Raw genomic sequence first — 27,001 nt, forward strand, 5'->3', positions numbered from 1 at the left:
AGGGCGGGGTGGGACTCCCTTCTGTGGATAAGCACCCTGGGCCACAGTGATGCACACACTGTTAGCCCTTCTGCCCAGAAGGCTTTCGGCCACAAGTAGTCCCATGGATCCCTAGACCAGCGCTTGGAGGCTGGAACTGTCCGCAAGTGCCTGGGCCATTTGGACAGCCCCACTGCCTCTTAACGCCTTCCGATCTGGATTTGACTTTAATTCTCTCTTTTCGACTTTGAATTCAAAATGTTAGCGGCAGCATTTAGTCAACTTTTGCCTGCGGTGGGCACCATGCTACCCTTGCCATCCCTCTTTTACAGCCTCACATCTCTTGACCTGAATGATATTCAAAGTCCCTTTCCAGACTTCGTCTTATGGGATTGCAACAGCAAGAGAATTTCTGGCGGTCAAAGGGGCTGCTGTACTTCCTTTCCATTTCCTCCAGTCCAGCAGCTGTGGGACCTGGGAAGCAAGGGCTACGGTGTGAGGAGGGCATGTCCTGTTAGCTCAGCCCCTGGGACTGGTCTTCCACACTGGCTTTGAGTCAGGGGCAGTATTAATGTTACGCCTGAAACTAGGTCTTGGTGGACGGCCACTACATCTCCGGCTCACAGTCAGCGACATCAGAGACAGGCTGGGCTCCACCTTGCCCGTGTTTGTGGAAGCTGAGAAGATGGGAGGCTGGAAGGAGGTGGGTGGCATGGGATTAGCACGGCTGAGTGTGGGGGCCAAGGTTAAACTCAGCTGCTCCCCAAACTGTGCAGAACCACGTGCTGGGTGCAGTTCACACCCTTATCTAGAGTCTTCATTGCAGGAGTTGTGAAAAAAAGTTAGGAGACGATTCTGAAAATAAAAGGGCACTGAACAGAAAACAAAATGTGCAATGGCATGGAAAGAAAGAAATAGTTGGAAGTTCTGCATTACGGAACGATTCCCTTTGGGGGTGTGGCGAGGGCCAACTTAAGATTTCAACTTGTCCTTCTCATGTATTTTCTTAAGCCGGCAAAGCAGAGAGATCCCCCCCGGCTGGTTTCTGAAGAAGGCCAATAATGAATTTGTTTACAGATTGACTGGTCAGAGCTCTCTGACTTTAGCCTCCAGGTCTTCAACTAATGCTGACAACTTTGACCTAATTTGGGGAGGCGATTATATTTGGCTGGGTTGCTGAGTTCTTTCTCAGAACCTCCTCTCAGGATACTTGCCAAATGCTCTTTTTGTAACTGTGTTGTAAAGTCTGAGGAAAGTTGTCTTGGGTCATTGCCCAGGACCTAATGCCCCAATTATAGACATACATGCTTGCAATCTTTGTGTTCCATGAGGGCTAAAGCCAGGCACCAGCAGCCTTCTCTCACAGCCCTTCAAAACTGGGAAGGTTCTCTGAAAACTATCAGTTGCCTGACGGGAAGCAAAAAACTTTACCTCTCTATATGGTAGCAATTCCTTCGTCCAGCACGGTCCTTCTCAGTGCCTTTAAAACCAGGGTTCTGTTTCATAAATCACAGATTTCAAGCTTGATGTGCTAGAAAGGCTGGTATAGTTCACTTCACTTCTATTCTGTCCTCTGACTGGAATAATTGGGGTGACTTTATGTTTCGTACAATCACACATGTCCTAATTAAGCCTTTGGAAATTGGAACATACCTAGGATTGACACGGAAATGTTATCATATTTCATCTCTCCAAAATGTGAATATGACATTGTTGCCTTCAGAACACTTATATTTCTTTTGGAATCATGATTTTCCTGAAAGCCAGCCTCTTCTTTAGCTTTGTTTAAAAAAAAAAAAAAAAGAGGCGCCATTTCATCAGAAAGGAGGTATATATTTAGCAAGGAGGGGAGAAGGTGACTCAGGAGAAGTAGGGTGAGGAAAAGACAAGGGAAGAATAAAACTGCTCACATTAACTTTTGCTGCTGGGCTGTGAGCTATTCTTATCCTGTCAGCACAATTAATGAGGGAAAAATAGTCCCCAGAAGGAATGGGCTGGAGGCACTGGTCTGCCCTCCCTGCTCCCCACGCCAAGAGAGACAAGGTCTAGAGCAAGTTTCCCCAGTGGGAGGTACTGGGAAGGTGACTTCTTGTCCCCAGGGAAAACTTTCTGTCTTTGTCAACCTCAGGGACAACTTGATTTAGGACCAAGAGTGTACACAGAGCTGCAAATGCAAGGGAAGGATCTCTGCCCTCGAATTGTTGATGGTGTAGACAGGGAGGGAAGATTGACACACTAGAAACCAATGAAAGGAGTTTACAAAGCAGTGAGCAATCCAGAGCTGGCCTGGGGGGTTCACAGGGAAGAATCTAGAAAAGAGAAAGCCTTCACCCCAGGGTAGTTGGGAAAGACTTTAGGAGAAAGGGGATTCTGGGCAAATCTCAAGGGATAAGCAGCTAAAGACCAATGGGGAGACAGGGAAGAATGTGGACGGCAGATCACGTGTTGGAACGATGGGAGCAGAATGGCCTGATTGGGGGAGGGCTTCGTACTAAATTGTGTTCATTAAGACTGAAAATTTTTTTGAGTTTCTGCCATCTCCACCTAAGGACCAATGATGCCTGAATTCACCTTCGGTAAAAGTGTCAACTCTTGGTTTATTCTGCATGACCCAAGACAGCCAGCTTTATTTCGTACCTTACAGTTAGGGCCCTCTGAGATTTCAGAAACTGCGTAATTTTTGTGTGTGTGAGCTCAGAAAGAAATGCAACAAAATATGCTAATAAGAAAGTCATTTCTTCTTATTTTTTTTTAAAGATTTTATTTATTTATTTGATGGAGAGAGTGAGAGGAGAAGCATGAGCAGGGGGAGGAGCAGAGGGAGAGGGAGAAGCAGACTCCCCAGCTGAGCAGGGAGCCAAACCCGTGGGGCTCAAACTCAGGATCTTGGGATCATGATCTAAGCTGAAGGCTGATGTTTAACCGACTGAGCCACACAGGCGCCCCACTTTCTCTTATTTTTTAAAAGAAAACTTTAAATCAATATGTCCATACATTTCATTTTTTGTTTGTTTCTAAGGTACTGGTAACAATGGGTAGTCATAATAGATTACAGTAATAGATTACAGTAATAAGAAAACGTTACATTTTATATTTAGAAGGCATTTTCGTATCTATTCTCTCACTTGGAGAGTTATTACCAATCCAAACATTTATCCTTCCTGCAAAGGGTTTTCCACAAAGTTACAGAGGTGATTTATGGAACATCCCAAATTCAAGCCCAGGTCTCTGACTACCGGTTGACCGCCCTCCCCACTGCTGGGCCACACCACCTGTGCCAACAGCAGAAGTATCCAGTATACTGGCTGGGATGAAAAACAGCAGTCCTCCATGTGGATGAGAACCCAGCAAACTGACACATCTCAGTCACTACTGGTGGGAGCATAAATTGAGAGGCATCTTCTTTTTTTTGGCAGTTTGGCAAAATGTATTAAGAAACTTAACACTAGGGGCGCCTGGGTGGCTTAACACCCAGGCGCCCCTAGTGTCTGTCTTTAGCTCAGGTCATGATCCCCGGGTCTTGAGATCAAGCCCCGAATCAGCCTGCTTCTCCCTCTCCCACTCTCCTTCCTTGTGTTCCCTCTCCTGCTGTGTCTCACTCTCTGTCAAATAAAGAAATAAAATCTTAAACACACACACACACACACACACACTTAACACTATTCCTATACTTTGACCCAATAATTTTATTTCTAGGAATCTATCGTAAGTAATTACTGACAGTTGTGGCCAATGACTTCCAGAGAAATGAGTTTACTGGAATGTTACTTTTAATATCCACCAACAGGAGATTAGTTAAGTACATTCCAATGATGGAATATTATCAAAGTCATCAAGAATCTCATTTTTGAAGATTATTGCTAACAAATATTGAGAAGATATTTATGATATAAGATCAAATGAAAAAAAAAAATCAGCCTCCAGATAGTGTAACTGGCAGAGAAAGAAAAAGAAATACATCAAAATGTTAGCAATGCTTAAGTGTGGGTGATGAGATAACACATAATATTTTTTAAAATTTTATACCCATTTCCCATCTTTCCTATAGAGAAGATGTAGCAATTTTATACTTAGAAAAAGATTATACTTAAAATTTGTAAAATGGTAGAAACTCTAAAAATAAAGAGTGATGAAGGGATTTAAGATCATCCTTTTACCTAGACTGGTCTATAAACTGCACGTCTCCTGTTCACGGGAAAAACCAAAACCAAAGCCAAACCAACCAACCAACCAATAAAAAACCCAACAAATAAAAGCGGTTCTAATTTGTTATATTTTCAAGGAGAAAAGTAAGAATTCCCAAGATGAAAACCACAATTGCAGTGGAGCGTGTGGCAAATGTTTAAAGCTAGAAAAGTCCGGCTCGAGCTAGTTGACTCACTTGCCGGGTCTATGCAAGCTGTCTTCAGCACGTCCGCGTCTAGGCAGCCTTTCTGCGAGACATTCTTCAGCGTCCCTCCGCCCCGTGGACATTTGGCCTCTTCCTGCCTTGCGTTTGGTCCTCCTGATACACAGGAACACACATTAGTGAGCCAGAGAAATCGCAAGCAAAAAAAGCGCAGAGATATTCTGGAACTTTCTAGGCGGGAGAGAAAGCACAGAAAGGGCGGGAAGAGCAGCCCCGGCGCTCGGGCTTAACACTTGGCTTTTTGAGGAGCCTTCAGGCCTTGGAGGGCTTCCAGTCTGAACTCGCAGAGTTCGCCCACAGGAACACAAATAGCTGGCGTGCTCCGTGTTGACTCTGCCTTTCTCAAGGTTGCAACATCAGTTTCTCAACGGTGCAAGCTGGTAACGCCGAGGAGACGTTTTGTGAGCTTGGGGCCTTTCCTCCAGTCTGCGGGACCCACGTGTGGCCCCATCCCGGGAAAATCCAGGCAGCAGCCCTCTGGGTGCGAGGGAAGACAGTGGCCGCGCTGTGGGCTCTCCCGCAGCAGACAGTGGGGACGGGAGTGGGGCAGACGATGGCCAGAGAACCTGAATTCTCCCAATGAGAGCTCCCGGGCTGCCTTGGAAAAAATCCACTTAGGCCACAGGAGCAAAAGCTCCGAGACCTTCCTGCTGGGTGAATTTATAGCCGGCTTGCCATGCAAAATACCCAATGGTGTTTTAGTGAAGTGGTGTCCGAGTTGTAATATAGCGAGATCAATTCTGGAAGCCACCTTCTTCAACACCATGGGGATATTTGTGTCCTCGTTTTCAACATTTCCAATTAGCAGAGAGGCTAATGCTGGGAACCACCACATATAATCCAGAAAACAACTGTCAACGCAACATTATAAAAATTGAATATGTGTCAGAAGGGGATTTAGATTCTTTAGGTTAACATTATTTTTGCTATTAGGTAATGAACGGACATTAATTTACTTGAGCAGTGTGATTAGGTTCATTTACTCCGGGATAATCTTGCATTTTAAAAATTAAAAATGGTAGTCGTATCTTCTCAGTATCAATCAAAGTAGCCGCAGAACCCCAGAAATATCGCCATTTTGTACTCAATTATGTTCTTAAAGACAGATCAGCACTAAAAATAACAAATTACCCTGCTCAGATAGATCTTCATGTTTAAATACCTACAAATAACTGTCCATTTGTGAACGGACAAACTTAACCAATTATTTTTCTATAAGCAAGATACCCCTTTTCCTAAATAGAAATCTGCAAACAATAGTAGAGCAGTTTAAATCTTATACAGAGGAATGCCACAGCCTGGAAAAACAAAACAGGCTCACACACACCAAAGAAAGCTAACCAGTTTACCCTTTTTTGACCTTCACAAATATAAATGCTCTATCTAGGGCTCTATAAATTGTTTAAATCCTTTAATGACTCAAATGTGCTGATAATGTTCCTGCACTTGCTGGAACTATGGTTCTGTTAATATTTTGAAAATTACTTTAATTAACCTTATTTCATCTTGGAGTAGTTAGAGAACATTTTTATATATTTTAAGGATGCATTAATTTGTATCATCATTAACCTTGGATTTTGCCCTTGGTAATTATGGTAATTTGTAAGTTGGGTTGAGCCAGGTGCCAGCGTCTGAGAGCAATACATATCGTGGGTATTGTCAATAGCTTGAGGAGGCAGGATTCTTCCACTCACAAGGGGCAGAAAAATAACAGAAGGGTAGAAGTAAGGGGGCGTGGCTCAGCAGAAAATCCCCAGGGATGGATTTCATGGGGCCAATGGTGTGGTGAAGGAGGGATTCTTCTGGATAGCCCCACCGGCGTTGGGCAGCCACCCCACTCACCTCAGCTCCTTCTCCCGAGATGAGAGAGGGAGGAACCCATTACAGATGAAGAGGGGAAGGAGGAAAATCAGTGGCCAGGCCCAAAGAGTGTCTGCCACAACAGTTCGTCCAATTTATTTTAATTGTTTGTATTTTAATAGTGAGAGCGTGTGCTCTGCCCCTTTCTTTTCTGACACATCCAGAGCGGCCAATTACTGCCATTGTCTGGAACCGAGTTTGGGGATTTTTACATCTGTACCCCCAGCTCGTCACAATTCTCAAAAACCCAGGTTTTGACCCTCACTGGCTTTCTAGAAACCTTCATAGTATCCAATGCAACAAATGCCTGTGGTGGGCTCTGTGAGGCCTCGGGGATGCTGAGGCCAAGTTCCCTGCCCTCAAGGAGTTTATGGAGGGATGGACACTGCAGTCAGAGGAGTAATCGGTGGGCATGCACGCCTTTTCTCTGGAAGTGCCCTGGCAGGCCAGAAGAGGGCGCTCAGCAGAGGGAACCCAGCTGTCATTACACAGCTGCAAACAACACACTCCTTCCCTGATTTGACTAGGAGTCTGTGTGATGAAAATTCTCCAGTTCCATCTTTCTCTATATTAACATTACCTTACTTTGAGCACATCATGTTCAGTGACAGAAAACGATATCACATGAACCACTGAAGATACACTTAAGGTCTTAAGCTAAAGTTTTCTAGATGTCAAAATGACACCATTTAAAGAATCAGTGCTTTCAAAGAGCAGAATGCCTTCTACTCATTCTCCTCGTGCCCAGCAGTTTTCAAGGTCTTGGTCAGCAGTCAGCCCTGTTCTAGGCGGAAGGGGCTTATTGTTCCCTTGCAGACACAGAGAGCGCAGGGGAGAGTAGGACATGCCAGGCTCGAGCCATTGAAAGATGCCCATCACCCTGACGGTACAACTTACATATCTCCTTGCTGCCGTGGTTGAGAAGGGTGCATTTGTCCATAGCTGCCCAGCAGGTGGAGAAAAGGTGTTAACATGAAAAGGAAAACTCTTAGGTGAGTAGGAGTTTGGGTCAAGTCTTTCCTGGTCCAGACAACTTTGCTCCTACATAGAAGGATGAGTAGTGGGGGGTCAGAACTGCAGTAGGTGCTATAAGACTCTCCCAGATCAGGATAAGGTCTTAGCCGTCACTTGATTCTATGCCCTTCTTTTACTAATGAGCAGGAAGATAGTGACAAATTCATTATCACAAAACTACAGCAAGGCTTCAGGGCCCCTGATGCCATCATCTTTCCTTGCATATTTTCCTTGCATATTGCATATTGTTGAAGGTTAGCTATTTAACAAACAACCGAAGTCACAGTCACTCACATGACAGAAGTTATATCTTGCTTGTGGATCCAATTTAATGTCAGTGTTAGGTGGACAGCTTCCATGTCGTGGTTCAGGGACCCGGGCATCTTTTGTTATGTGGTTCTTCCATTCCCGACAGCCTAGAAGTTAGTTATTGGACTGAGACAGGCAGAGAGGGAGAGTGAAAGATGGTGTAGCAGATGGGCAGGCCTGGAAATGGGGTCCCTCCCTTCTACCCATACTCCCCTGGCTAGAAGCCACTCACAAGACCATACCTTACTGCAAGGGGGCTTGGGATATGTAGTCCAGCTGTGCGCAGAGCAGGGAAATAGATGGTTTTGTGAGAGAACACAGCAGTGTCGTTTTTAGGCTTTGGGAGGTTTATATTTAGTAGCAGAGGACACATGACCTTGGGAGGTGGACAGACTTCGGTTTGGATACTGGTTTTGTGGCCTTGGACAAAAGTCTCAGTTTGCTCAGTGGGGGCAATGGGGGTATTCTGTGCGGTCACTGCGAACATTTAATGAGATAGGGGAGGCAACGTGTCTGGGTCACACTACTCTCACCTTGTTGTTACAAGCCATTGGGACGAGACGGAGCGGGGAAGAGGAGAAGACAAGCAGACTTCTTGTATCCCATTTTGACCAAGCCTGGGTGCCAGAGCTGCCAAGCAGGGCCCACATGAGTCCAGAAAACATGCTCCGTTAGATGCCAAGAGTGGGGGCACTTTCCTCCATCTCTTGCTGGATTTCCAAATACTGTAATTCATTCTAATCAACATGGGACTTTGAAAGGAAAAAAAAATCCAGAAAACCACAAGCATCCATTTCATTTGATTAATAAAAATTCAGTCACTTGGCATGCAGTTCTAGAGAGTTTTAATCCCTCATGCTCCGTCTGAGACCATCACATATAGAAAGCAGTGATTTTATTATTTTCTTGTGGAAAGAAATATATTTCTGGAAAATAGTGACAAGAAAAATGATCTAAACAAAATTGTTCCCTTTCACTTATGAGTTTTGGCCCTCTAAGGCTAAATCGGGCTCACAGGAGTGAAGAGAATCACCTTCTCATCATGGTTAAGACCCTGAGGCATGGGACGCGGCTCCTGTCTCATGGTGTGCCCGGGGAGTGGCACACTAAGGGCTTCAATAAATATTGCTGGTATTGAATCAATAAGTGAGTGAAGATAGTTACAGAGGCAATAACAATGAAAAAAAAACACAAAAAACCTTTGCCTGAAACATCAAGATTTTATGGGGGGAAATCCCCTGCGTCTTAGTCATGGATTCTCTGAATGGTTTCTTCTTCAGTTGTAAAGCTAACAATAAAATGTGTACACACACACACACACACACACACACACACACACACACCCGAGAGACATTCTGCAGAGAGGTAAAACAAAGAAGGTTGATTGTATCTTTTTTCAGGGCACTGTCCTTTAAAATAACCTTCCAAGCCCAGCTAGTTAAGATGAGTGGCAATAGCATATTGAAAGTAATAAAATGACATCCGGGGCTCAGAAGGTTAACAGTTTTTTCAAGAAATTATTCCCCCCCCCCCCCGCGAGTCCAAGGGTAAAATGGCGTCTAAAATCACGAAACGTGGTCCTAGATTGCCCCCTGGTGTCTCTTTTGTGGAATTGTTAAAGCCTGTAATTGTGCCCCGCTAGAGCCGTTAACATGACTCTTGTTTTATTTATGAGTCTGGGACTTTGGGGGCCAGGCCTACTCGGAGGGGAAGGGAAGGACGCAGGAGGCTGGGGAAAATTCTTTCAACCCTTTTTCAAATGGGTTACCACCACAATGTCAAAAGTAATTAGTACATTAACCCTCATATAAGATTTAAAAACTGGAACCATGTGTTATCTTGAAGAGAAGCTCTTTCACCTGCAAAAAAATTATTGACTTTTTTTTTTATTTTTCAGAAGGCAGATTATTAAGCAGTTTCTTTTGCCCGTTAAAAGGTTCTTTGTAAATCAGTTGGACAGAGGACAGTTTTTAATTTCAGAGATTAATTATCACACTTAATAATGGAGCCATCCTTGATTTTTTTTCTCAAGACCTATTCGTTCAAATAAAAGCTAGTCTATGAAATGAGAATGAAGATTGTAGACCAAATTAAAATACAGTAAAAGTCAGTATTTTGTCATAAAAAAATGTTGCTGAAATTTACTCCAGGGACACCTGGCTGGCTCAGTTGGTAGAGTGATCTCGGGTTGTGATCTCGGGTTGTGAGTTCAAGCCCCATGTTGGGCATACAGCTCTCTTAAAATTAAAAAAGTGTGTGTGTGTGTGTGTGTGTGTGTGTGTGTGTGTGTGTGTGTGTTTAAAAAATAAGGATATTTCTATTCCCTGGAAAGGGAAACCAGTTAAATCATACATATTTGGCAAGTGGAAAATGGTGAATTTGAGGTTGTTAATAATCTATTGATAAATCTGGCTTAATTCTAAATGCTGCATGAAAATTGTGAAATATGGTGAAAAAAAAATAATTTTCTTCTTCCACCCCTCTCTGTGATGATGAAAGTCAGTTGAATTCAGCTTGCAGATATGTAACGTGTAACTCCAGGTGCCCCCATTGCTTGCAGCATAGTAGAGACCCTGACCTTTAAGGAGATTCAGACCCAGGAAGGAGAAACAAGGGCAACACCCACTGTTCCCAGTCTCTGGGATGGATGCTGGGCTAGAGAGGGAGCACACAGGACAGGGTTAAAGACTTAGAATCAGGGGATACTTCCCTGGAGGACATGACCTTGGAAGACAGGAACTTGGTAGCCCACTGAGGGTGGGTTGGTGGGGAACCAGCTGAGGCAGAAGACAGATGTTCACTGGAACGAGTGTGGTAATCTGAAGAGGGACTTCAGGGTGAAGAAAAGGCAAGAGCTTTGAAGCTCGATTGTCGTCATTCACACCCTGGCTTGGTCCCTGCCAACCTTGGGCAGGTTTCCTGATCTCTCTCAGTCTCAGTCTCTTTCACCAGTAAATGAGACATAATACCCACCTGAGAGGATTGGAGAATCCTGGTGTAAGCAATGTGATTGGCTTAGGAGCTGGCACATTGCAGGTGTCCTGTAAATGGTACTTAAGTTCAGTTAAGTGAAAGTCACGTCATAAAGCCTCCAGATCAAGCCAGGGCGCTATGGGTGTTCTCAGAGCTTCCTGAAACCATCCCATAGTGTGCGGTTCTGTAGTTCTGTGTAATTATGCAATTGGAATCTGTTCCTTTTTCTGGCCTGTAAGCCCCATGAGGGCAGGGGCTAACTCAGTCACCACGGTTCAGATGTCCTGCATGTGCTAAATTTAACTGTCAGCCCAGATCAGTCAGCACACAACCCCAAATGCTGGTGAGGATGTGGAGCAACAGGAATTCCCATTCATTGTTGCTGGGGATGCAAAATGGCGCAGCCACATTGGAAGACAGGTTGGCACTTTCTCACAAAACTAAACACCCATAGCGCCCTGGCTTGGTCTGGAGGCTTTATGACGTGACTTTCACTTAACTGAAACTTAAGTACCATTTACAGGACACCTGCAATGTGCCAGCTCCTAGGCCAATCACATTGTTTACACCAGGATTCTCCAATCCTCTCAGGTGGTATTACGTAGTCGAATTAGGGGCGTTGGCGTCCTCACTGTGGACAGGTGGGAGGAGGGGCCGAGAGAGCTGGCTTCTTGGGCAGGAAGACCTGGCTTGGAGATCTATGTCACCACAGACTTCTCTGCCCCTCCTTTTGCTCATTAGCAGAGTAAGGATAAGATGCTTTATTAGCAGAATCCTTCTGAGGATTAAACAAGCTAATCCATAAAACCCGTAACACACTCACATCTGTTGTTATCGATCATCGATTTACTGATAAAAAAAACATCTTTCAGGGGCACCTGGGTGGCTCAGTGGGTTAAAGCTTCTGCCTCCGGCTCAGGTCATGATCTCAGGGTCCTGGGATCCAGCCCCGCATCGGGCTCTCTGCCCTGCAGGGAGCCTGCTTCCTCCTCTCTCTCTCTGCCTGCCTCTCTGCCTACTTGTGATCTCTGTCTGTCAAATAAATAAATAAAATCTTAAACACACACACACACACACACACACACACACACACAACCAAACATCTTTCAGATTCTGGTTCTCTGCTCTCTAGCACCCACATTTATTCTCTGCAGTGAAGACAAAGTGTCCTGGGTTCAGCTTTAAATGGTAAAAAGAAACTCTTAAAAACAATAACTTCCTTTTAAACATTTTTATTTTTTAAAAAAGATTTTATTTACTTGACAGAGTGAGAGAGCACACTGGGGGAGCAGCAGAAGGAGAGGGAGAAGCAGGCTTCCCACCAAGCAGGCAGGGAGCCCCATGCAGGGCTCAATCCCAGGACCCTGGGATCATGACCTGACCTGAAGGCAGACGCTTAACCAACTGAGCCACCCAGGTGCCCCTAGACTAAAGCACGTCTCTGAAAATACTGCTGGAAGTAACATGCGTGTTAATGAGAAAGAAAACATCATAAACATTCAAGCCAAGATGTCTTCTAAGGAGCATCAGAGAGGAGTGAGAGCTCTGTGCTCTGACCTTGACATTTCCTTAATTTCTGTGACTTTCAACCTCAGTTCCAACATCTATAGAAGAGTAGGTTCAACTACAGCTTCTTGGATGCCTTTCTGCTAAAATTCTATGAACCGTCTACAGCAGCCGTTCTTACAGTAAATTGGCCTCATTTTTCTTAGATCCTGCGAGTGCACTTCTTACAAAGGCATGCATTTTTTAAAGTTTTTAATTGTAATTCCAGTATAGTTCACATAAAGTGTTGCATTAGTTTTGGATGTACAGTATAGCGATCCAACAATTGTATACATTACCCAGTGCTCACTGTGAGAAGTTGTGTGAAAAGGCACAGATTTTTTCATACTGTTTTCTAGTAAAATTTCAAAGACACTTTCAAAAAATAGAGATCTGGCAGAAGCTGAAATAAAAACCTTCAATTTCTACACATCTACAGTTTTATGGACTTTTTACTTAGTGTAAAACCATGAAGCAGAATTTAATGAAAATGTATGGGTTCCGAATCTAGCTCTACCCATCGTTAGTTGTATGACCTTCGGCTGGTTGCCTAACTTCTCTTCTCAAAACGGGAATACTAGTTATCCCTAGTGTCTATATTATTAATAATTGCCCGCAGTAAGAACCTCTAGTATTGTGACATTTAAATGAGATGATGCTTATAAAGCACTTAAAATATACCATGTCACTCAGCTTTGCACGATGAAAAATCTCTAGGAATCTTTTCACAACGTGAACGTACTCAACATCACTGAGCTATATGCTTAGAAACGGCTAAGATGCTAAATTTTATGTTATATGTTTCTTATCACAATTTAAAAAGATATTTTATTTATTTATTTGACAGAGAGAGACAGCAGGAGAGGGAACACAAGCAGGGGGAGTGGGAGAGGGAGAAGCCAACTCCCCGCTGAGCAGGGGGTTTGATACCAGGACCCTGAGATCATGACCTGAGCCGAAGGCAGATGCTTAATGACTGAGCCACCCAGGTGCCCCTTTTACCATAATTTTTAAAAATGTATATATATATATGATATATGGTACTTATCTCATGCCCTGTAGTAACTGCTTGATACACACCCTGTACCCATTATTATACTGCTTCTTTCTGTTTCCAAGTGGGGCTCATCCTGCTCATACACTCATCCCACAAACAAGGACCAAGAACCTGTATGTAGGACACCAGGCTAGGCTGGACACCTGCCGTGAGGCACGATGTCACTGACCTCAAGAAGTTAAGTCTCAGGGCACCTGGCGGGCTCAGTCAGGGGAGCATGTGACTCTTGATCTTGGGGTTGTGAGTTCAAGCCCCACTTTGAGTATAAAGATTACTTTAAAAAAAAGAAATTAATGTTAAAAAGATAAAAGTGGAAGCAGCAGCAAAGGCTCTAGAAAGGGAGACGGGAGCAATGGCTGTCACTGGAGGTGCAAAGTGCTCTGGGCTCAATGTGACCGGGAGGATGTGGAAACTCTGAGGAAAAGCTCTGCACTCTCTGAGTGCTTGTTGTGGGGAGATCCTGGGGTGGGAATGCAAGTAAAGGAGAGGGAGGGTCAGCGAAGGTTCTTGGAAGGTTCGGGGACTTTTTATTTATTTATTTATTTATTTGAGAGTGTGTAAGAGAGAGAGAGGAGCATGAGAGGGGAGAAGGTCAGAGGGAGAAGCAGACTCCCCATGGAGCTGGGAGCCTGATGTGGGACTCGATCCCAGGACTCCGGGATCATGACCCGAGCTGAAGGCAGTTGCTTAACCAACTGAGCCACCCGGGTGCCCGGAAATGTTCGGGGACTTTATCTCGGAGAATAAGATGGAGTGGGCCAGGCAGAGATGATGCTTCTGGAATCTCTGATTCAGGCCTGGGGACATCAGCGCTGGTTCCACACATGGTTACAACCAGAATAGAGGCAAACCTATGCCTTAAACAAGCAGCAAATGCCCCCGGGAGTGAAAAGACACAGCTTTGTTTTGCTCAAGGGAGACTGAACTCCATAATTTAAAAAAAAAAAAAAAAGAAAGAAAGAAAAAAAAAAAAGACACCCTGTTTCTTCTGTGAAAACCAGGGTTTATCCATCGCTGGGGGCATATGTGGCCCAGGCAGGAGGCATGCTGTGGCCACTGCTCGCTCGGCCCCACGGGCCTGGCTTTCACACTGTCCAGAATCTAATTAGGATGGCATTTCCATCTCCTTGCAATTCACTGGCCAAAGTCAGCACAGACAACTCCCAGCACCCGCCCGCCGCCCTTGCTGCAGGGACATGAGATCCTGTGGGACGGCCTTCCTCTCACACCCGCAGGAATACCGGAGTCTGTCTATATCTGAGCCTCATGACTCAACAAATTATTTCGTGCATTTGCTTTATTGCAGACTAGTGGTTATAATGAAATTAGTTCTAGTACACATTATTGGTTCATAATTAGAACTACATGAGCAAAACAGATACAATCTCACCAAGTCTTACGCCTGAACAATTGAACTGACTGCACAAATTCCTCTTTTTTTTTTTTTTTTTCCCACTCCCCCAGCTTCCTGTTCAGGTTGTTTCCAAGTCCTCAATAAAATAAGACCTATTTCAGCTGACTCTTTCTACCCTTCTTAGGCAGGGCAACTACACAATTTAACATCCAAACTGGGACAGTTGTGAAGCTGAAAGAGAGGCCATTTATAATTAGGCCAGGATGACAACATAAGCCAGAACTGCTCCAGGCAAGCTGCCTACTTTTATGGGGACAAGCCACCCTCTCCAACAGTCATGACTTAGTCTTGCCAGGCAGTGATGTTTTCCTAACTGTTATTTTCAAAATGTTAATTTGGGGCAATCACCTTTATACATTAAAAATCTCTTACTATGGGGTGCCTGGGGGGCTCAGTAGGTTAAGCCTCTGCCTTCAGCTCAGGTCATGGTCTCAGGGTCCTGGGATCAGCCCAGCATCAAGGCTGTCTGCTCAGCAGGGAGCCTGCTTCCCCTTCTCTCTGCCTGCTTCTCTGCCTACTTATGATCTCTTGTCTGTCAAATAAATAAATAAAATCTTTTTTTAAAAATCCCTTCTATATGGATGACTACTGTATAATTTCAGAACAAATTTGAGAAATTAAAATGACAAGAAACAAAGAGTATACTTACATGCAGATATACGAGATCGCTCTGGACTTTCTTTAAGTGACCACGGCAAAGGGTAAGGGGAAATCTGGGCTGTGGTGTTCCTTTACTCCAAGCTCATGACCTGGGCCAACACATGGAAGTGTACTTACCGTCCCTTGAAGCATGGGAAACTGCACAAAGTAATATTATAGTCCCTCTCCATTTCACAAAAATCAGATTTGGGCAAATGAAACGCTCACCTTTTGGCTTGAAAATGGAATATACATCAGTAAATATGAGAATGTGTTTTCCTGGGAAACAACCCTCATTTAGAAACAGCCAGGTGGCATCCAGAAATTCTGACCTCAACTCCGGGTTGACTCAAGTGAAACTGACTACTTAGGATCCCTGCCTTCAAGCTGCCACCAGCCATCCGTTATCCACCCTTGGCTAGCCAAGGTAGGGTTTTCTGTATTAAAGCATGAGACCTTCTGCTTTAGGATTCTCCAGTGACCCTGACATACATGAACCTGAGGCAAAAAAAAAAAAAAAAAAAAAAAAAAGCTCCCTAGCATCCTTGAAGCGGCAGGGATTTCTCCAAACACAAGGGCTACATCTAAGATTATGCCCTACCTACCAGGCTGCCTCTCACCTGGGTCTGTGTGAAGACCAGCTGTGATAATGACACATATTACATGGATGTCTTTTGCTAACTGGAAAACACCGTAACAACATGATTTATTATTCTCATTTCGGTGTTTTCTGGATAAAGTTGAAATATTTGGGCAGTTATAGAATGAACAGTAGCATATCCAAATCCATGCATGATACACCGTGTTTTCATGGGGTTGTGTTCCACTGAAAGGCAATTTACATATCTCTCTAACTGTCACGAGCAACCTACACTTAGCAGGTCCGAAGTAGCCTCCAGCGAAGACATAGATGGGATCTCATTGAGCTCTAGGGAATAAATGACTTCCAAGGAAAGAAAGAACGAAAAGGAAGAACAAGAAAGAGAGAGAGAGAGAGAGAGAACTCGTGATGCTTTCCACAGAACAGTTTGCAGGGTATCTTAAGAGCCAGGGACAACCACCCATATGACTATCCAAAGGAAAACCTTGTTAAAACGAGGTCGTATTTTCCCTCCGAATAAGAAGATAGAAAGTGGCAGGGGAACTGGAAATGGAGGATGACCTTGCAGTGTCGGGGAGAAACCTGGTTTCTGTGCACGGTGTGACAGGTCTCAGGCGCCCATGCTCACAGGGCAGGGCAAAACCGCAAAGGGACAGCAAAAGTGCACACATTAGACACCTACTGTAAGGAACTGTTGACAGAACAGTTCTTCATCAGTGTATAAATTATCATCTTTTATTGAGATTGTTCACTCTCCTATCTCATGATAAACCTGTCCATGGTGTATGTGTGTGTTTGTGTATGTAGTCGTGGATGCAGGTTGTTGAGGGAGCGCCTGTATGTGCCCGTGTGGGTTCGCTATCTCATCAGATGTGATTAAGGGAAAAAAAGGGGGGGGTGCCTGTTCTTTGTTTATTTTGCAGATAAATCTCATCTCTAATCCGGATGCAGAGCAATGTCTCTTGCAAAGGAAAGGAAGCCCCTCCCCCGCCCCATGGCATCCATATAAATCACAGGTTTTATTCCTCTGCTGTGAGGGGCATTAGGGGAGCCGTACAACGTTGCGGACTCTCATTGGGTGATGCTTCATTATTTGGAGGAAAATCCCCAGGGCCAAAACGTTATTTAAATGTGCTATGAAAATAAATCTGATTTATATGTGTGTCGTCTGCTGAGCCGCTCGTCCCTGTTACTGCAGGTGTTGCTGGGACCAGGATTAGCGCCTGGATTTATCACCAGCTCGAGCTGCACACATGCTCCGTGACAGGACATTGTCTGCATCTCCAAAAGTTCCAGAAGGGAGACAGTGTTTGCTGAGTGGTGGGTTTGGGACATGCACTGGTGTGGTTGACTTTTATGGGCTGAAAATGTGCGTGCGCGCGTGCGTGTGCATGTGTGTGTGTGTGTGTAGCCTGGACCGTGTTCATTTGAAGCGTGCGGGGAACGGACACTTTGTACTCAGATGCATCCATTTCCAATGGCAGCAGAATGGTGTTTCTGGTCAAAAAGAGAAAGAAGAAAGCACGAATTTCCTTTCAGCTCGGGGCTGGGGCCCATATGTTTAGCTCAAAGTGAGTGGAAATCTCTGAAAAGCAGACTTGGGCTAATAAATGTCAGCAAGCCTTCAGCCCAAATGGGATTTGATTAGCAGGAAGGAGTGTGGTTGGGGTGTTTCCATTACCAAAGAAAGAAATGCAGGGAAGGCCTTGTGTTAAGGGGGTGGAGAGCCTCGGCGATCCCCTCCTTTCTCCGTGGGCGTGCACTTACGCTCTGTAAACCCGGGTCCCACCATGACCCCTACCACAGGCAGAGGGGTGCCAACCCATTGCTCCAGACACGGAGACTCACGGTGGGAAGGGGGTAGCAGAGCTAGACTAGACACCGCTTGTCACTCGGTAGGTGACAGGCCCAACCAAGACAAACCAGCCTGTGTGGATTCTTAAAGCAGCCCTGCCTTTCTGCCCATTTCAGATGAAGAAACCAAGGGCCACAGAGGTAACGATCTCATGATTTGGAATTCTATAGTCACAGAGCATCCAGGTCCTCCGCTTTCAGAACTCATCTTCTCCGGACATGTGCTTAACTGGTAGCAGCCTGTGTTTTGCTGGTCTTGTCTCCAGCTCTCATATCCTCTAGTTTTCTTCAAGATTAAGGGTCCTGAATTATATCCAAAATAATAAGAACCATCATCAAATCCGTTTTCAGATTGTTGGGGGGAAACAAATAAAGGAACTTACAAATACACTCTATTGGGCTTTTATTTTAAATATGAAACAGCGGTGGTGGTGGAGGGACGGCAACATGGGTGAAGGCGGTCAAAAGGTACAAACTTCCAGCTATAAAATAAGTTAAGTTCTGGGCACGTCAGGTGAAACGTGGTAACCCTAGTTAGCAATACTATGTTGCATATTTGAAAGTTGCTGAGAGTAGATCTTAAAAGTTCTCATCACAAGAAAAAAAGAATTCTGTAACTATGTATGGTGATGGATGTTGACTAGACTCACAGTGGTGATCACTTGGCAAACTAGACAAATACTGAATCATTATGTTGTACATCTGAAGCCAACATAATGTTATATGTCAACTATACCTCCATTTAAAAAATAAAATAAAAATAAAAAATAAAATTAGAGACAGTAACTCTGGAGACCTCAGACTTTTTGACTTTCAGTTTTGAAATAATTTTAGATCCACGTGAAAGTGGTAAAAATGGTGCCAAGAATTCCTATGTCCTCTTCGTTCAGATTCCTCTAGTGTTAGTATTATACCATGTTTGCTGCATTATTTTGTGTGTGTGTGAATTACGTGTGCATATCTGTGTGTGTGTCAATACTTTTCTAAATGGTTTGGGACTAAGTTGTAGACATGCCTCCCCTCTACTCCTGAATATTTTAGGGTCTATTTCCTAAATTCATTTCTGTAACCAGAGTGCAGTTATGAAATCCAGGAATCAACATTACTACAATAGTATTATCTAACTGGCAGACCTTATTCCACTTTCAGGAATTGTCCTACTAATGTTTTTCTAGAAAAATTGGTTTTACTTCAAGTTTGTGTGAAACTTGTGTCCCACTTGTGTGGACTTGTGTGAGTTTGTGCTAAAATTTTAGGCTATTAAACTAAAAACTGAATATTACTATATATGTACATATATATGTAGGTATGTGATATGTATATAAGATAATATATATAAATACACACACACATAAAAAAAATCCTCCCATATCATTAAATGTCAATTAAATGTCAATAATTAAATAATTAAATGTCAATAACTGACCAATTAAAAATGTTTATATCCTTGCACCAAAAACAAGAGCCAGGTTCTGGGTTACTCTGTGCATTCCTGTTCAGTGTTAAGTCTATATACGCCCTTGGTCCCCCAGGGGATCTGCACCTTTGGCTTCTCGAGGCTTTCTGCAAGGACACTCCGGCTCTGAACCCAGAGTGGGCAAAACGAAGGTCCAAAGGGGTTTTTTGGCAAAGTGTTACGAGAAAGGGCACTTCAGTCTGTAAACGGCTTTCTGTGAGACTCGGCTCCTAGCGAAGTTGGGATACTGGAGGGGTGTCCCTCGTCAGAGCTGCGACAAGTAGGTGATCTGGCTCCCAAGATCACATTGTGTGTCCTAAGACCCACAGATAGGCAATTGACAGGATGAAAAAACAACATTGCCCAAGGATTTAGTGCTGTCCACCAAGAAGGATTAGTGGAACGCCTTTATAATACCGGTGCTGACAGACAGGACTAGCAACTGTTTTATGGGCTACGGACTGAGTTATATCAGGCCTCGCCTGTGGGTAGCCGTTATGTTTCAGCCAACATGATTTGACCTGTGGTTTATTCGAATCGGTGTCATAATAAGTTGGGTTTTAAGGGCGTTTACTTTTCCATATATACGCTCGAGTATAGTAAACCTGTTCTAAAACCAAGCCAATTGGGGCTTCCGTTTCCCCCCACTGGTGCACGGGGAGGATGCGGGTGTCGGCAACGCCTTCCCCTCCAAGATATGTCCATCCAGAATGTCTGTAAAGCTCTTTATTCCTCAGAGGGAAATGATTTTGGTCTTAGGAAGGAAACACATGGCTTTCTTCTTACAGCTTCAAACTCCGTCTTGCCAGCTGCCTTTCTTTCCCTCCGCTTGGCACTAATGAAAGGAGACTTTGATGAGCCCAGTGAGTGGCCCATCCAGAGGGAGGGATGCAGAGAGACTCCGCTTTCTGGAAGGTGCTCCCCCGAGAGCGTTTCTGCCTTATCTCTGACACACATCCCAGAGAAACATCATACGCTTTGGACGCAGAGCCCCCAGAGGCCTGATTTACCTGCCGGAGTGAATTTCTTTGGGTTCCGGTCCTTGGAGAAGCAGCTCTGGGAGGGCAAACCAGCTCCCACGTTCTGCTGCCATGTCTCCCCAGTCCCTCCTGCGCCTGGTATGCCCAAAAGTAAATTCCTGCCCTTTTTTTGTTGTTGTTTAAATTTTTTTAAAGGTGTGAGCAATCTGTCCTACGTTCTCCCACCCCTGCTGGGATTTATGATCCAGTTCCCATTTTACTACATGATCTTGGCAGGCTCCCCTCGTTGAAATTCAAACCGAAGCAACTTGATGGGGGAACGGACATAAAAATATTAATTTGGTGGATATTAAAAAAAATCACACTGGTTATAAATCAGGGGCTGTCCACTGCTTCCTTTCATCATCTAAATGGTCCTTCTAACCAGACCACAAATCTTGCTGGGGAGGAGGAGGGGGTTTGGAAGGTGGGGGTTCCCTTCCTGAGGTTTTGGAGACAGCTTACATCCAACACACTTCCTCAAACCTGGCTTTGTTTTCCAAAGGTAATAAAAAGTGAGTACTTCTGGTACAGGCAGGCTAATTAGCTGGCCTCGCAGAACAGACGGGGCTTAAAAGAAAGTTGGCTTGGTCTAAAAGAAATCAGGTTGTGGAAATGTCTAAATTTTGATTAAAAATCGTGTTTGAGAGACTCAGGAGGAATGTTCTACTTCTCCAAGGCTGTGGAGACCATTGTGTTGCAATGGTGGCAGACGGAGATTGGGTGAAGTAGGGTTGGGTTGGTGAGCAGGCATGGGGGCCGGCAGACCAGGGCAGGCACAGATACCTGTGACCAAGACCGAGGAGGAGGAAGGCTTGCCCCTGACTCCACTGACACCTCCCAAGCCAGCCTTTGGATTTTAATAGGGAGCCATGGCTAGAGATGGCTAGGGGAGGGAGGGTGGTTACATTCCTGTGGGGTAGAATTCAGAAAAAGTGGCAGAGAATTTCTCTTCCTATAATGAGAATTTAATGGACTCTTTCATTTCCATCTTACGGCTGATCTTTACAGTTAAAAGACTCTTGATAGGTACTTTAAAATTTCATGAAAACTCCGGTAATTGGTTTTGAAAAACTGTGGGTAGTTGGGAGGCTAAATACTCTTATAAGAAGGCAGTAATACAAATGGAAAGGCGTCCGCATTACGAGGGCCCACATATGCAAATGGGTGTGTAGCTATGAAGAGAAGTTCATTAGCGTCCTAGAAGTCCAAGGGTTTCTTTAATGCTGCAAAATCGAATAAAGCGAACAAATCAGAAATTTGACCAGGCCAGGCTCACAGCTAACGTGTGTGCTGTAACAGAGCTCGGAAGACATCTGGGTCTTGACATTAAAGAGAGAAACCTGCAGTAGCTGGAAAAGAGGCAACCGGTTTTCTATAAAAATCAAAGCGAGGTCTCGATTCAAAATATTACCTTGATAGCAGGAAGAAAAACGACTGTAGACCGTTTTTTGAAGGGAAAACATTTCTAACCAACAATTGGTTCATTTTACTTTTCTGCCATCTTTATAGGCAACATTAGAGAAGGGGCCTCCTTTCTGCCTAACGAGGATACTGATGGGAATTATTTCGTCTTGAACAGCTTTTTCTACTTGGTTACCGTGCAATCTAATACTGACAGTGCCTTGGACTTGAAAAATGATATTCTCATCTCTGAGAAATGGAAAATGGGAGAAGGTGCAGTCGTTCTGAGCCTCACTCTAAAGCAATTATGATCTCTTCACAACTCTCAGACAAGAATTGATTTTTATTTTTAGATTATTAAGCTGTGGGTGTAAGGAAGTCAGGGTGTGTGACCTAGTTTTGACCTTGTTGATTGAATTCTCCAATTGATTCAATATTGGAAAGGAAAGCTTTAAAAAAAAAAGTGTTTCTTGCTTTATACTCTCCCCAAATTGACTTTGCTTCTTTTCCACCTTTACCAAAATCTTCATGTTCATACAGACAGACGAATAAACAGGGTAGTAGTGCAGAGTATTGGAATAGAATGTAAACATATCAGAATTAATTGCAATGTCCTAAGGAAACCCAGAAGTAACGAAAACTGCCAAAAGATGATGATGTTGGGTATGTTCGATGCCATCAATGATGCACTTCCTCTCAGACATCTGCAGTAGTCAGGTATCCAGCTTTTATACTCACATCATGGGTATTCACTTTACTATGTGTTTTGGGAGTCGTGGTGTTTCCATGTGCTCTTATGTGCTGACTACAACTGTTCCACTGAGTCTAATAGGGTCCTCTAGCTAGATTCAAAGCCCCACCCAAGAGGTAAAAGGACCTGCTTGACTGTATGTCCCTGTGGGTCACTATCCTTCCTTCTCTGATCACACTGAACAGCTCAGATATACACCTCACTTGGGCCAACTTCCAAATTTTTAAAATTTAAATTCAATTAACATATAATGTATTATTTGTTTCAAGGATACAGGTTTGTGATTCATCAGTCTTAACACAACACACAGTGCTCACCGCAACACATACCCTCCCCGATATCCATCACCCAGCCACCCCATCCCTCCACCCACCCCCCTCCAGCAACTCAGTTCGTGTGTTTGTTTCCTAGGATTAGTTTGTTTCCTAGGATTAAGAGGCTCATACGCAGCCATCAGAAAAAATGAAATCTTGCCATTTGCAACGACGTGGATGGAACAAGAGGGTATTACGCTAAGTGAAATAAGTCAATCAGAGAAAGACAATTATCATATGATCTGACTGGTATGAGGAATTTAAGAAACAAGGCAGAGGATCGTAGGGGAAGAGAGGAAAAAAATGAAACAAGACAAAACCAGAGAGGGAGACAAACCATAACCATCTTCCAATTCTAAAACCCAGCCTGGAGTGTGCACCCTAGAGCTCACCAATTTCCTGCCGTCCCAGCCTGGGCCTTGAAGCTGGCTGGCACCCTCCCTGCTCCTTGAGAACCTGTATTAATTCCTCACTGGGCTTCTCTGATGGAATGTTTCCTCCTGCCCATACAGCTATCCAGCGCTCACCAAACCTTCCATGCGTTTCCCCTACACTGTCTCCTCCAGCTTGAGCTCATCCTGCTCGCTTCCCAGCCTCTGTGGCATTTCTGGCAGGGACAGGCTGGCTTAGCATTTCACAAAGAGATTATCTGTTCTTGTCCCCTGGAGATAACGTCCCTGAGTTTCCCATTTGCCATCTGCAAAATGCTAATATATGCAGAGCTGCTGTGAGGATGAGACCAGACAGAGCTCAGGGCTTGGCTTCCAGGAGGCGCTCAGGGAACGTGTTCAGCCCTCCCTTCTGCCTGAGGACCATGTCACGTTTCTGCTGTATCTTCCTCTCCACCTCACAGTGTCAATGAAAGTGTACTTGTGTGTTGCGGTTGCAGTTGAATTGTTAAGCAAAAATGGAACCCCTGCACTCTATCCTACTTAAGTCTAGGCAGAATTATACTTCTCCTTGACCTGGGGGTGGGGAGGGAAAGGGAAGGTCAAATGCTTGGGCCGGGATGACCTGGTCTGATGTGGGTTAGCCTAGAAAAGGGAGAGAAAGCTGACCACTCATGGCAGAACAGTCCAGAATTCTGCGTCTCTGAGCTTGAGGGGCTTTGAAGATGAGCCAAAGCAAATGTCTCATATTGTTGAGCACTGCAGGCTCTAGGATACCCTGTGGCAGGGAGGGCCCCAGTAGTAGACCAAAATAATCACCAACACAGTATTCGCTACTTAGAGAAATGTGGTTATGACAAGGAAAGATTCTCGGGACGTGTTGACCCCTCCTTAAGACAAAAAAGCAGGAAACCTGGAACAACTTAATTTTTTCGAAAAGAGCTGTGACGTTTGCATCCTATCTGTCGAGCTGGTGATTATCCCTAAACAGGCAGTCTGCTCCTTTCCTCCTGAAAGGACCTCTCAGCAAAGCAGAGCCGCGGGGAGCACTCGTGATTCCACGAGGTGGGACCATCCCGGCTAAGCGGGCTTCTGCTGAAAGCAGAGACCAGAGACTGGAATTCATATTTCACGCTCGTTGTATTTGGTTTAGTCTGGGAAAATGGACTAAAATGCAATGCATGTGCATACATAAATGCCATAAAATTAGTGTAGACAGCTGGCAAATCATTAATTAACAGCAGTAATGGTCTTCAAATAGCGCTCAGGGGAGGCCACAGAGAGAGGAAGTTTCCCGGACCCGGTTTCCGTTTGGTCCACGACCTGAATCCATCTTCCTAAAAAAGAAGGCAGGTGGGATGAGGCAAGGAGCAAAAGCCACAGAAATGTCACTCTAACACCTTCTGTCCGCCCTCCCTCCTCACCAGCCCCAAAGAGGACAAACGCTGAAGGAGCCACACCAGCCGTCTGTCTGCAGGGCTTCTCCCAAACCAGACAGACGCCAAATAAGCAGCAGGCACGGGAGCATGGGCCCAGCACAGGATAATTGTGCCATAAATATAATTAAAGTCAGCAGGAAGACCATTATGGAGGAAACCAAACTTAGAAAAAAATTAGTGCTAGTGAAGAAAATATCATACATTCTTTTTATTTCCATTTAATTTTGTTTACATGATTCATACAGTTTCTAAGAGGATCCCTGGAGAACATTAGGCCGGCACCACATGCATAAACATTCATATATAACATGTAAATTAGAAACAATCTCAGGATTTATATAGAAATTACAGCCACTTCTAGCAAATTAATTCAATGACAGAAAAAGGGTTACTGTCTCTCTTCAAATCAAGAGGGGGAAATATTGAGCAAAGCAGATTTATTTATTCAAGAGGCTTATTCCTTGCCAGGAGCTGATGTCCCCTTGGCCTGGAGATTTCCATTTTTTTATTGGATATGTTTTGGTGATTGAATTTACTTTGAATACAGGAGCAGTCAATGAGGACCATAATGGGTGGTTTTAAGTTATAGTATTGCTAATACAGTCATAAAGTCGATTAGGCTCAAAGAGTTGGCTGTGGGGAAATGATGGAAAAAGGCAAGTTGCTCGAGTTAAAATATTCAAGAATATCGAATCTGAGAGCTGCATGGCCTTGAGAGTATAAACTTACCATTTTATAGATGAAGAAACTGAGTGCCAGAGAGAAATTGTTCTGCTCAAGAAAAAAAAAAAAGGAAATAAATGAACTACAAAGTCAGACTAGAACCCAGTCCTTCTCCCCTATAATTAATACCCTAATCACACCATCAAACCACTCCTCTTCTCTATTTTAATACAATGGAAAAGTGACATTGGAGTGAGGTTTTTCTTGTAGGTTTTGTATGGTGATTTTGCCATTGGGGATTATGGTAGATTGATTGTCAAAATGGCCCCAATTCTTCACCTTCCTCCTATCTGTCTTTCTCAATGTGACTTTAGAGTCCTTGAATCTGGGCCGGGCTTGTGACTTGCTTTGGCCAACAGAACCCATGGAGCCATGCATGTTTCCACTGCTCTTTCCCGACATGATAAGGAAAAGCCAGGGCTCACCTGCTACAGAAAGAGAGACATAGCTGGGTTTGCAGCAAAAAGAAGTATGGGGACATACTTCTATTAAAAAATTCCTTTAAAAAATTCCTTTTTTAGTCACCTGAAATTCTAATTGAACTTGGCGTCCTGTGTTTTATCTGCACGGGTAAGAGAAGATACTATTCTGTATCAGTTAGCCAACTCCTAAACATACGTGAGAGCCCAGTCAAGATCCGCACATCTGTCTGCCCAACCCACGGCTGAGCGCAGGTATATAAGTGAGGCCCCACAAGGCCAGCAGAACTGCCCTTAGACTCACAAGCAAAAATAAATATTTACCCGTACAAGACACTGAGGTTTGGCAATTGTTATGTGATGCTATTGTGGCAGAAGCTAACTAACTTAGGGACCAGCCAGTAAAAAACATTCTAGGAAAAGGAATTTGATTTGGGCTTCAGATGAGGACAGTCTAATTGTTGTGATGTGCTGTATGCAAGCAGAAATAGCAGGAAAGAAATATCTTGACATACATTCCAAGGCTAGAGACTTCATGCATAAGTACATGTTAATAGAATATGAGTCTTACGCATATTTTTGCCTTTGGGGGTCTTGCCTTTGCTCTGGTGTTTTATTTTAAATGACCCACTTTGCAATTATGTCTTTGTGACAGAGAGCTTTCCAGAATGAGATAATGTGGCTTTTTTTTTTTTTAATTTCTTTAGGCTTGTGATAAACTCCCTGGCCTAGTGCTTACTTGTGCTCTTCCTTTCCTACCTTCGTGTGTCTCCGTTCCCGTCCTTCGGGGAGGCAGGTGGTATAAGTGAAGGTTCATCCCGGGGCCCAGTAATTGTGCTTGATCTCCATTTACGGTGACATTTTGTCCAAAGGTCAGCTCCACCAGTCAGAGGCCTGAGCTATATGTCGTGTCCTTGTATCTGTACTTTCCAAAGCCCACTCACCCTGACTGCCCTCTCTCTGTGAAAGCCATCAGGGCGGGTGTTGGAATCTCTCTTTTGCAGATGAGGAAACCGAGGCTCGAAGTCTTCACGTGACTTTCCCAAGGGCATACAGCCCAGCTCCTGGCAGATTCAAACCCAGAACCCAGATCCTAGTCCACTACCTTTGGACTCTTTCTGGCACACTCTGCTGTCACCCTCACCCTAGGGCTTTGGACAACTGATGTCATGTCTGGGTGGTAAACGAGTGCTTGAGTAACGTTTCTGTCCGCGGTGAACGGGAGTGGAGGCAGGATGTTCTGAAAGTCGCCGCTAAGAATCCCCAGATTCCCAGCAGTGTTCAGTGCACATGACTGACGCCTGGATCAAGTGTTCACGCTGTGACAGCCAATCTCAGCCTCTGTAGAACTCCAGAGCAGAGTTCTACATTGTGGATGAATCAGTCCATATCTCTGTTTTCAGATTATGTTATGGTTCCTAAAGGTATACTTTG

Source organism: Meles meles, chromosome 10 (assembly GCF_922984935.1).
Source record: "Meles meles chromosome 10, mMelMel3.1 paternal haplotype, whole genome shotgun sequence".
Lineage (NCBI taxonomy): Eukaryota > Metazoa > Chordata > Mammalia > Carnivora > Mustelidae > Meles > Meles meles.